The 11,878-nt window shown below is 41.2% G+C and overlaps 1 pseudogene; it reads left to right on the forward strand.

The window, feature by feature from the left end:
• The first annotated feature begins 3,011 nt into the window (after positions 1 to 3,011).
• LOC118849150 lies at positions 3,012 to 4,064 on the forward strand (annotated as a pseudogene).
• The last annotated feature ends 7,814 nt before the right edge of the window (positions 4,065 to 11,878 follow it).

The following is an 11,878-nucleotide window of genomic DNA, read 5'->3' on the forward strand; positions in this document are numbered from 1 at the left end:
ACTAACAAGCATTTATTAAGAATTTACTATTGTCTGGCAGTGTGTTGGTAATGTAAATACAAAGAATTTTTTTTAAAAAAAAAACAGCCTTGTTCTTAAAGAGCTTACATTATATAACATAAAGAGGAAGTATTGCCAAAATTGGCTGCACAGATATAACTCTTAATGGCTGCCATGGTTGCAAAGTAATCTTTATGTTATGTCAGCACATTTTCAATGTCATTTCTGTTTTCTGGATGATTTTAGAGAATTTTGTGCCTCTGGAAAGAAAGAGAAATAGACTTTAAATCCTCTGGGAAGAAAAAGAAAGAATTCCACATTCCCTACAGTAAGCTAGTTTGGGGGATCATTATGAGAAAAATGTACTAGGTAATGCCTGATAAGAGAGACAAGCAGAGAAAAAGCCACTTGGAGGAGCTTTTTAATATACAGAAGACACTAAAACAGATACCTGGATTGGAGAGTGAGGGAGAAACCAGGAAACAAGTCAAAGCAATAGGGAATAATTGTATTTTCAGGGTGGTATTTTAAAAAGTGAAGGCAGTGCGGTGTAGTGGATAGAATGCTGGGATTTGTACTGGATAGACCAGATTTAAATACAGTTCCTGATACTTAAAAACTATGTGACCCTGAGAAGATTACTTACCCCAAACTTCAGACAAAGTACTAGAACTTTAATTCCCTAAGTAGAAATACTTCCCATACCAGGAGTTAGTTCATCATGTGGTCAGAATCGCAGATACTTGACATAATCATGTTTTTTAAAAAGAAAGGAAGGAAGGAAGGGTGCAATTTACAGTACTGTCATAAATGTCAAAGTATATATGGCCAAGGGGTGAGTCAGGCTGGAAGACTAGGGGTAGTAACATGTGCCTTAGCAAGACCTGGAGGCAAAGGCTTGAAATATGACATTTAAGACATTTAAGGGAATTTGAGGAAGCTGTTCTCCCCAACCCTTAATTGGTAGAGAAGATAGCAACCTTCTAGGAATTATCTGGCTATCTGGAACTATGGCAGAAATCAGCAACTATGGCCTGGGAAAGAATAATGAAGAAGCATTTCTACTTCTGAGAAATCAATCAACAAACCTTCATTAAGCACCTACCAAGTGCCAGGCACTGCACTGGGCACAGGGAATAAAGAGGCAAAAGGGAAGGAATTCCTGAGATCAAAGGAAGTTTGGTTCCCAAAGAAGAGCAGCCAGCCACCAAATGTACCATACTAATCTTGAGACTTAATGGATGTTTGTAGTCACAGAACTCAGGTCTGAATTGTGGTAGCATTCTGTGACCTAGGGGCTTGGGAAGGTAGATGAAGATTTGGTGTAAGGAGGGACTGGATGAGATGTCACCTGAATGCATTACTATAGAAAAGGAGGAGCTAGAGAGGAAATTCAAGATTTGTTTAGCTTCTGAGCTGTGAGTGTAAAGGTAAACAGTGAAGTCCTCAGTTCACTGCTTGAGTTTGACCTGTTTCTGCTCCAATGACTGTGGTAGTCTCAGCAACACTGATGGTCAATTGTAGGTCATAGGCTACAGCATTCTCAGGAGACCAAGAACAAAGCATCATCACTCTCCAGGGAGGGAGAAGGCATCACCTACAAAGACATAAGTTCTGGTCTCAGCTTCTACATTTGCTAAATTCACTTAATCTCTCTGTGTGTCTCATATATTTACCTCATAGGGTCATTTTGAGGAAATTTTTCTAAGCTTTGTAAATTTTAAAGCACTAGATAAATACTTGACTTTTTTAAATGAAGCTATGATATCATCAGGGCAGCTGGTTGGCACAGTGGCTAGAGTGCCAGGCCTGGAAATAGGAAGACTTGTCTTCCTGAATTTAAATCTGGCCTCAGACACTAGCTGTGTGACCCTGGGCAAATCACTTAACCCCATTTGCCTCAGTTTCCTCATCTGTAAAATGAGCTGGAGAAGGAAATGACAAACCATGCCAGTATCTTTGCCAAGAAAACCCCAAATGGGGTCACGAAAAGTTGGACATGACTAAAACAACTAAACAAAACCAATGACATCATCAATACAGAGGAGATCACAACCAAACTGCACCTTCTTTTCCTCTACGATTCATGATCCTGTTCTCTCATATACAAAATGTTGGAGACCTTCCTCTGGGCCTCTAAACATAGTGTGACTACTACACCCCCAAAAAGAACAAAAAAAGGAAAAATTCTTATCATAATTCTCTTAGTTGTGGTAAAGAATTGAAAACTAAGGGGGTGTCCATCAATGGGGAGTGGCTGAACGAACTATGGTATACAAATGCGACAGAATGCTCTGATGAAAAGAACAGTCTCGGAGGAACGTGGGAAGACCTGTATGTACTGATACAGAATGAGATGAGAACAAGACTGAAAAGATAAACACCTTTGAAAAACTTAAGAACATCGATCAATGCCACAACCAACCCACTATTCCAGAAGACCCATGATGAATGCTATTCAACTCCTGACAGAGAGGTGATGGATTCAGGGATTAAGAAATGTTTTGTTTTGGTTTAATTTATTTGGACATGGACAAAGCAGGAATTTGTTCCTGACTGTGCAAATTTGTTACAAAGGTTTTGCTATTCTTTTTTTTTTTTGTTAGGAGGGAAGAGGTAGAAAGGAGAGAAGCTGGACTTGTGTTAACTGAAAAATAATTTCATTTCATTTCAAAAAACCTACTATGGCTATGAATGTGACACTTGGGCTGTCTATCAGTTATCACTTATTTTCATCTTATGACTGGACTATCTTCTTTTCCAATCATTCATTTCCTGGATAATATTATGACTAGCTGTCACACTGGAGAGAGCACGAGGCCTGGAGTCAAGAAGACTTGAGTTCAAATCTGGCCTCAGACACTCACTAGCTGTGTGACCCTGGGCAAGTCATTTAATCTCTGTTTTCTCAACTATAAAATGAGAAGAATAGCACTGACCTCACAGAGTTGCTGTGAGAATGAAGTGAGAAGAGCGCAGGGCTGGAGCAGAGTGCGGTGGTGGCGGCGCCTGAGATCTTCTCCGCCATGTCCCGATGCACCCGCAGCAGCTGGGCCTGGCATTTTGTTCTGAAAGGGGCCCACCAGGAGGCAGATGCCCGAGCTGTGGCTTTAGCCTCTGGCACCACCAACTAGGGCTATGATTCCAATGGATAGCACAGTGACTCAGACTCAGAGGCAGAGTTCCCCTCCCTGCCGCCATCCATCCCGAGTGCTGTGCCTGTGACTGGAGAGCCAAAGTAAAATTCCATACTGTGCCAGTGTCCACACCAGTCATCGAAGCAGGGACTGCCAGTGTGGTGAGGAAGATGACTATTTTGATTGGGTATGGGATGATCTGAACAAATCGACAGCCATTCTGCTAAGTTGTGACAACCGCAAAGTCAATTTTCACATGGAATATAGCTGTGGCACAACAGCCATACGAGGGAACGAGGAACTATATGAAGGCCAGCACTTTGGGGAGATTAAGATGACTTCTCCAGTCTCCTGCACTGACATGATGGTTGGCATTGGGACATCGGATGTAAATCTGGACAAGTACCACCACACATTCTGTAGCTTACTGGGCAAGGATGAAGACAGCTGGGGCCTCTTTTACACAGGACTTCTCCATCACAAGGGTGACAAGATGAGCTTCTCATCACGGTTTGGCCAGGGCTCTATCACCGGGTTTCACCTAGACACTTGCCATGGGACACTGACTGTCTTCAAAAACAGGAAATGCATAGGAGTTTCTGCCACCAAACTGCAGAACAAGAAATTCTATCCCATGGTTTGCTCCACTGCAGGCAAGAGTTGCATGAAGGTGATCCGTTCCTGTGCCAGCCTCACTTCCCTACAGTACCTGTGTTGCTACCACCTGCGCCAATTGCTGCCTGACTCTAGGGACACACTGGAAGGATTGCCTTTGCCACCTGGCCTCAAACAGGTGCTGCACAACAAACTGGGTGGGTCCTGAGCATGAACTGTAACCCCGGGCCATCGCCATCACCCAAGGTGGCAGCATGCTCAGAGACCCCCGAGGCCAAGCCATGTCAAAGGAAGAGGTGTTGACAGACTTGACTTATTTTCCAATGAAAACTGCCTTGTTGGGCTTGGGGTGGCTTCTCTTTCTTTTCACTTTCCTCCACATACTCTTGGGACAAGAGGGAAGGTTGGGAGGGGAGGTTACTTATCCCCATCCTTGGGGCCAGCTCTGCTGGCTTGAATTTGCCAAGATACTCCCATCATTCAGGAACTAGTTTAGGTCACAACACTTGCTCCTCACCTGGACTGGAAGACAGTGTCATGAACCCAAGAGCATCAACTCAGAAAAAGATGATCACAGTAAGGCTCCCCAAGCTCTCGCTCTGGACTTAGCCCAAGGGTCACTATAGGTCCTCTTTAGGGTGGTGGAGACTGCAGTGCTGCTGCCTCCCTCTGGGGACAGTGTATGATCACTCCTGCCTCAGGGGAGGGGAAGATAATGGTGCAGCCTAGCCTCAGCTGTTCTCAAATGTCCAGCTGAGAAGGGTGAGGAGAAAAGCCTGGTTAATAGAAGATGTGTATCTATGTTCCCCCTCCACCCCGTGGGGCTTCAGATCTAGGATCCAGGATTTTTTTTTAAAAACCTGCTTTTGCGTGTTGTCAGCTTCTTCTGCTCCTGTATCAGAGACTGTATCAAATCGCTATAATCAAGTCAAAATAGTTTGTATTGAGAATGAAATGAGATATTTATAAAACACTTAACATAGTGGATGGCCCATCGTAGGTACTATATAAATAGTAATTATTATAATATTTATGCTGCTTCTTGAGCACAGGTAGTTGTGGGCATAAACAATCTAAGATGATCAATATATAAACATGAATTGTTATACACAGAATAAAAATTTACAAATCTATTTCCTATCCCTGTAATAAAGAGTATTCTGAACATAATTTAGCCATTCTTAATGACCTGGTATCATGGACATCAGGTATTATTATACTCCATTGTAATACAATGATCCTCTAAGGAGTTTAGTTGGAACTTTCCCTGAATTAACTTACAGTGCTATGATTCTCTGGCTACTGGTTCTGCTGTCTCCCATTTTAGTGTTGGCATCAGGGATGACTAAGTTTACTCGGGCCTTTTGCTCTGAAATCATAGATTCACAGACTTTTACAACTGAAAGAGATTTTGTAGATCCCATTGACAGCAAATTAGAGCTACTGCACCCTTAGCCTCTTCTCACACAGCCCCAGAAGGAACTCATGTTTTCCAGCAAAGCTGAGGAATTTGGGAACAGCTGTTACTCCAGACAGAGCCCACACTACTCACAGCTATACCAAAAAGAAGTCAATACTCCCATTGGGAAGAAATGATGCAGCAATGGATACAAAACCCAGATCAAGGTGCGCCTTGTCCACCGGAGAATATGGCAGAGCTTTGCCTTAACATTGGGACACTTGAGAAGTTGGTGTTGGGATATGTCATACCGCACAACTCTGTCTTACAGTATCCTGTAACTGGGCTTCTATTTCCTATGTACTCTCAGTGTGTTTCCTTTTGGTCCTGCATTATCTGGTCTATCGGGTCTTTAAGGGAGTGGCAGTCTTCATAGGTCTTTCTTTGTTGTGTGTATTTATGTGTGGCTGGAGGGATTTAAGAGCATATTGTGATCTGATCCAGTTATTAGAGGTTGGAAGCTGCTGATGAGAGTTAACCTCATCTTAGTCCATAGACTTGTTTGAGGTGTTCTGAAGCCCCACCAGAGTTTAGTGGTAGGAAAAGGAAACAGAGAAGATAAAGTTTTTCTTGATATTCAGTCATTTCAGACTCTTTGTGACCTTATTTTGGGGTTTCCTTGGCAAAGATACTGAAGTGATTTGCCATTTCCTTCTCCAGCTCATTTTACAGATGAAGAAACTGAAGCAAACAGGGTTAAGGGACTTGCTCAGGGTCATACAGCTAGTAAGTGTCTGAGGCCAAATTTGAACTGACTGCAGGCTCACTGTACCACCTAGCTGCCCTTGAAGGTAAAGTACCCTCATCCGTTTATTTCAGACCCATAATTTTGCAAAAGCCAAAAAATATGCCCAAAGTCACACGGCTAGTGAAAAGTCTTTCCGATGCACCCCAGTTAACTTCTCTGGATTGCTTCATAGTGTTCTGCTACTCCTGTTGGTGTTTCTTCTTTCCTCTCCTGTGCACCTCTGTTCTCTGCTGTCTCTTCTTTTCAAGGCCAACATATCTGGTTTTGCCACCAGCGCTACTACCCCCACTACTTTCCAACTTTTTCAGAGTCTCTGCTATTCATATCCTCATTCTCTGATGGTAACCTAAGTGATTGTTAAGGGAAACCAGAAAACTACCTGGTCAAAATCAAGTCAAATCTTTTTGCTCAAGAAGAGAAGGCCTGGCATCTCTACCCTTCTACAGAATAAAGTACATACCCTTGGACTACCTCTTCCTATTTATTTTGTTATTTGTTTAGGTTATAGCATATTTTCTTTGACATGATACTGCTGCTTCACACTGACACTGAAAAGTTGGATATCCAGAACCTGGATGTCGAATCCTTCCTTTGGAGTTACAGGGTTTGGATTTATTTTCTTAATACTGTATAACTCAGAAGCTCCTGCCAGTGTGTTTTCTACCACAATTACAAGAATTATGGGTTGGATATCAATGAGTCAGCCAGACTAAATTAGCTTTGAGGAGTACAATCAATCTTCACATTTCACAAGGGTAATGTTCCTAGAAAATGGCGCGAAAGTCAAAAATGTGAATGTTGATACGTTGAACCTATGGGAAATATGCGGTTAGGTTCCCATAACCACCAAAAATTGTAATCTTTCTCTAGAGAGAATGCTGAAATTGTATTTTCCTGCATATATTTATAACGAAACATTAATTCTGATTATATGCCCTTTTCCAAACACAGTAACCATGAAGTAACTCATAAAATACAGTTCCACAAAATAAAATTGGTAACACACAATATTTTTTCTCACTAGTAGTTCCCTAGAATTCTGTGACCTTTTGTGCTAACATTTCAATTTTTTAAAAAAACTGATTTCAGACAATATTCATTTTTCATAACACATGAAAGCTACAGTACCATAAATACTGCATAGAAAATACAATCCTTATTTTAACCTGAATCTTACCTTCCACTGTGTCAGATGGTGATTATTTGACGGTCTGCTATACTGCTGTAAGCCTCTCTACCTTGGCTACCCTCGTTGCCAGGATTTTAGTTGCTGCTGTCAGAAGATGGGAAACTAGAGAGGTCCCGACAGCATCTTCAATACTGTCCTTCACTGCTGGTGGATAGCAGAGATCATGAAGGACACACAAGCTTGGAATAATTCATCAGTGATGTCTGCTTCATGTACCATTTGAGAACCTTATGGGTCTCAGAGTATGGGAGCATAGCAGAGGTGAGTTGACATTTAACCTTGAGGCTGCAATAGATGATGAAATTGGCAGGCTTGATGTCTCTAGCCAGCTGGTCAATTAGGACAGCAGCAGCAGTAGACATTTCAGCACAAATTTATCTAATACATTTATTTTTCCACTAAGCCACGTCACTGACTTTGCACACTTAATCTTAGAGCCCAAAGGACTTGCACTGTGCTTTGTGGGGAGCAACACAAAACTTGAATTTTAAAGACAAATAATGAAAATATGCAATGAATGCACAAGGAGCTCTTTACAACAGTAGGGTGAGCAATACCAGTGAGTGAAGTGCCTCGTGGGATGCCACCTGCTCTACAAACTTGCATGCATCACACCTCCTCTTATTCTTTCTATTGTGCATAACTGCAAATATGCCCAGTTGCCAACACAAAAGTGAAAATGAGGTTACCAATAAAATCATGAGGATGCTTGAAGTCGTAGAAGTTAGACACACATGTTAAGGATTGACTGTATTAACTGAGGTGGTATAGAAGATAATTTGTTACCAAAATTCCCCCCACAAAAAGGGGAAGAAACTTAGTTGTACAAAAATATTTATAGCCAATATTTTTGTGTTGGCTAAGAATTGGAAATCAAAGGGATGCCTATCAATTGCGGAATGGCTAAACAAGCTGTGGTATGTGATTGTGATGGAATATCATTGTGCTGTAAGAAATAACAAGCAGAATGATTTCAGAAAAACCTGGAAAGGCTTACATGAACTGATGCAAAGTGAAGTGAGTAGAACCAGGAGAATATTGTGCACGGTAACAGCAATAGTGTGTGATGGAGAATTGTGAATGACTTAGCTATGCTCAGCAATACAATGATCCAAGACAATCCCAAAAGACTAATGATGAGGTACACTACCTACCTCCAGAGGAAGAACTAATAGACTATTTTTCACTTTCTTTCTTTTTTATTAGTGTCTTGTACAAAATGACTCATACGGAAATGTTCTACATGATTACACATATATATCCTATATCTGATTGCTTGCCGTCTTAAGAGGGGAGAGAAGGAAGGATAGAATTTGAAACTCGAAACTTTAAAAAATGCTAAAAATAATTTTAATATATAATTGGAGAAAAGTAAAATATTACATATTTTTAAGATTACCCCCATGAAAGTCTTTTACATGCTCTCTACAAGTATATAGAGAGTCCAGAAGAAAATGGGTTCAAGCTCAGAGAAGAATTCATAGATCCTAGTTGCTAAAAGTACTTTTTTCCCCTTCATAGAATACTCAGAAAGTTCCCCTTAGATATAGTACACATTTTTTGCTGAGCTGTGCCTTCTTGGAAGTTGTTGTGTCCAAAACCATTCATCTCTTGGTGACCAACTTTTTGATTGATAAGTCTCTCTGAACTTAGCTATTTATCTGACCACAGTCACTCATTTAAACCTGACTGAGCCTCAGTTTCCTCACTCTTACTTCACAGAGTTGCTGTCAGAAAAAAAAAGTCTATAAACCTGAAAGTATTAAGTAAATTGTGTTGCGTTAGACATTCCTTGTGGGCTGAGACAGGTGGCCTATTCTTTTGTATTTCCTACAGTGTCTGGCACAGTGCCACTCACATGGTAAGAATTCCATAAATACTTGTTGATTCGTGAATGGCATGCCTAGTATGTAGTTTGGGAATTCAGAGCAGGGAATTGTAGGCTGCCATAGTTAGGAAAAACCTTTATGGAAAAGGCTGGACTTGATCTTGAGAAATAGGTAGGATTTGGACAGACTCAGAGGTGAAGGGACCAACAGGATATGAAAACTAGCCTGGCTGAAAGAGATTGATTCTGGGGAACATATAGCTGTAAAGGACACAGGAGATGAATGTCAGGTGGGCAGAAATCTTCCAGGCTTCCCACTCTAGAACCCTTCAGGGAGTTTTGCCCTGATCTTAGGGCTGGCAGAGAGCCTGACTTGACTGACAGTTTGGCTTCTTCTCCCATTTGGACATGTATAGAATCTTTGTAAAACTGAGCAGAGCTGAGAGAGTGGAGGCCGTGGAGGACAATCACCAGGGAATGGAAGGAAGGGCTGCAGTAGGAAAGGAAGTTTCACCAGCTTCGGCCTCCAGAAGATGCATTTGTGTAGATCTCATGATGCTGAAACCCACCCAAAGGGCAAAACCCAAAGCAGTGACTCTCATATCTTTTCTCCTCTCTCCTTCCTTTTCTTCCAAGAAGGCATATGCCTAAAGTATCCAGGAGATTATTTCTTAAAAGTCTGTTTACAGTATCTGACACATAGTAAGCACCTAATAAATTCTTGTTTCTGTTTTACATGACTTCATATGTATAATGGTTGTCATATGCTTTGCCTTCTCAACTAGTGTGGTGGGAGGAAGCAGGAGGGTGAGAGAGAATTTGGAACTCAAAATTTTTTAAATGAATATTGAAAAAATATAATTTTTAAAAATTAAAAATTAAATGTTTCCTTCTTTCTTTATTCTTCCTTTATTCTTCTCTATTTTGCTTCTTAAAACAGCAGTTTTGCTAGGTGTTATTTAACCATGCACATTGCTAATCTGGATATATTGTTGGGGATACAGTTAGGAAGAGGCAGTTGGAGAGGGGGCTGCATGTCAAGAGAGGGAGACAGTCTTAAAACTGGTATTTTACTCCAGCACTATCTCTGACTGGGGGCTCAGATGTACAGAAAAGAATTATTGATTTATTTTTACAACTTTCCAGGGCAGAGAGATTACTTACACGGAGGTCCCCTAAGTAATGAGTTAACAGAGTCTGAGGGGCTAAAATCTAGCTTTACTGACACCGAGTCAGGATCCCCACCATATTCCTAAACCTGGTTTGAGAAGACAGTCACTCCCAGAGAGGAGTAACTAAGGGAGTACCTGGAGATAGCCGTATCCAAGAGGATTAGTTTCAATCTACAAAGGGGTTGGGGGGCACATATAAAAGTTATCAGCAGCCCTGCTAGCCCCCTAGTTCATTACACTACATACCACAGCTAGCTAAGTTTGGAAAGGTAAATTGAATCTAGATAAACTCTGGGATTAGAAGGCTGGAGTTTAGACACCATTCTGTAGAGGATAAGGTGAACCACTGGATTTTGAAGAGATATGATGTGATAACAGTGGTCTTTTTGAAGAATCATCTGATGGGTTTACCAGAGAGAAGATTCTGATGATATCTGAACCCAGGATGATGAGTAGCTAGGGTGGCAACTAGAATAGAAAGGAAGAGATGGATATGAGAAACTTTTTCATGGAAGAAAAAACAGGATTTGTCGACTGAGATGTATAGACCCCACCATGGGTAAGTATGGAAGATTGTGAAAGTAATAGGTGGGGGGCAGCTAGGTGGTGCAGTGAGTAGAGCACCGGCCCTAGAGTCAGGAGGACCTGAGCTCAAATCCAGCCTCAGACACTTGACACATGTACTAGATGTGTGACCTTAGGCAAGTCACTTAACCCCAATTGCCCTGCCCAAAAAAAAAAAGAAAGTAATAGGTGGGAGCAGTCCTTGCAGTAAGAATAACCTGCAAATGACATTTTTCCTGGGTCACTAAGTCAGCAAACATTCATTAAGCACCTACTATTTCTCAGGCACTGTGCTAAGTACTAAAGATAGAGAAAAAGACAAAAACACACTTCTTGTCCTCAAGGAACTCAGATTCTTCCTTCTCTGTCAGTCACATTCCTCAAGCTGACAACCCACAGTTAGCGTGGGTCACCTCTCTCTGGCCCTTGACTGCCCCCCAGCGGCCACTTATTTTCTATTCCATGACACACAAGGGTTGAAAAAGTTGCTTGTGAGTGAGTCTGATTTATTGACACCACCACCATTAGCCTATCATTCCATCTGGGCTTTGTGGGTAAAGGAACTAAAGCTACTATTTGAAGTTGCCTTTGGATGCTTCAAGTATCCAAGGAGTCCGGTCAGCCAAGTGACTGGATTACCGGTGTCCACATCGGCAGTAAATTCAGAGAAACGCCCATAAAGGACTTTCTGGCAAAGGTGAAATAGAAAGTTGTGGTTTCTTGTTCTGAAGGAGGAGGGAGCTAATTTTTGTTATTATAGTAATTTTAGTTTAAAAAAACATAAAATGGTAATTTTAACTTTCAAAAATGTTAATTTGCACTAAAGCTCAAAAAAGATCCCTGTGGAATAGCGATTCTAATGACTTATTATCACCTGGCATCTCTTCCTCCTTTTGCCCCTTAATTATCATCATTCTTCAAAGCCTTGTCTTCTGAGTCTGTTCTCTTAGAGAACTCATCTATTGGGAGTCCTAATGGTCTAGTGTGGAGAGTGCTAGATTCAGGCCTTTAACACTGGATGCTTCATTTTCTTCCTTTATATAGCTTACTTGTATTCTCTATCTCGCAGGGCTATTGTGAGGCTCCAGTGAGAAAGATAATGTATACAAAGCATTTTTCAAACTTTAAACTGTTCCAGAAATGTTCATGACTTACATGAATAATTA

The sequence above is a fragment of the Trichosurus vulpecula genome, chromosome 4, assembly GCF_011100635.1.
Source record: "Trichosurus vulpecula isolate mTriVul1 chromosome 4, mTriVul1.pri, whole genome shotgun sequence".
Lineage (NCBI taxonomy): Eukaryota > Metazoa > Chordata > Mammalia > Diprotodontia > Phalangeridae > Trichosurus > Trichosurus vulpecula.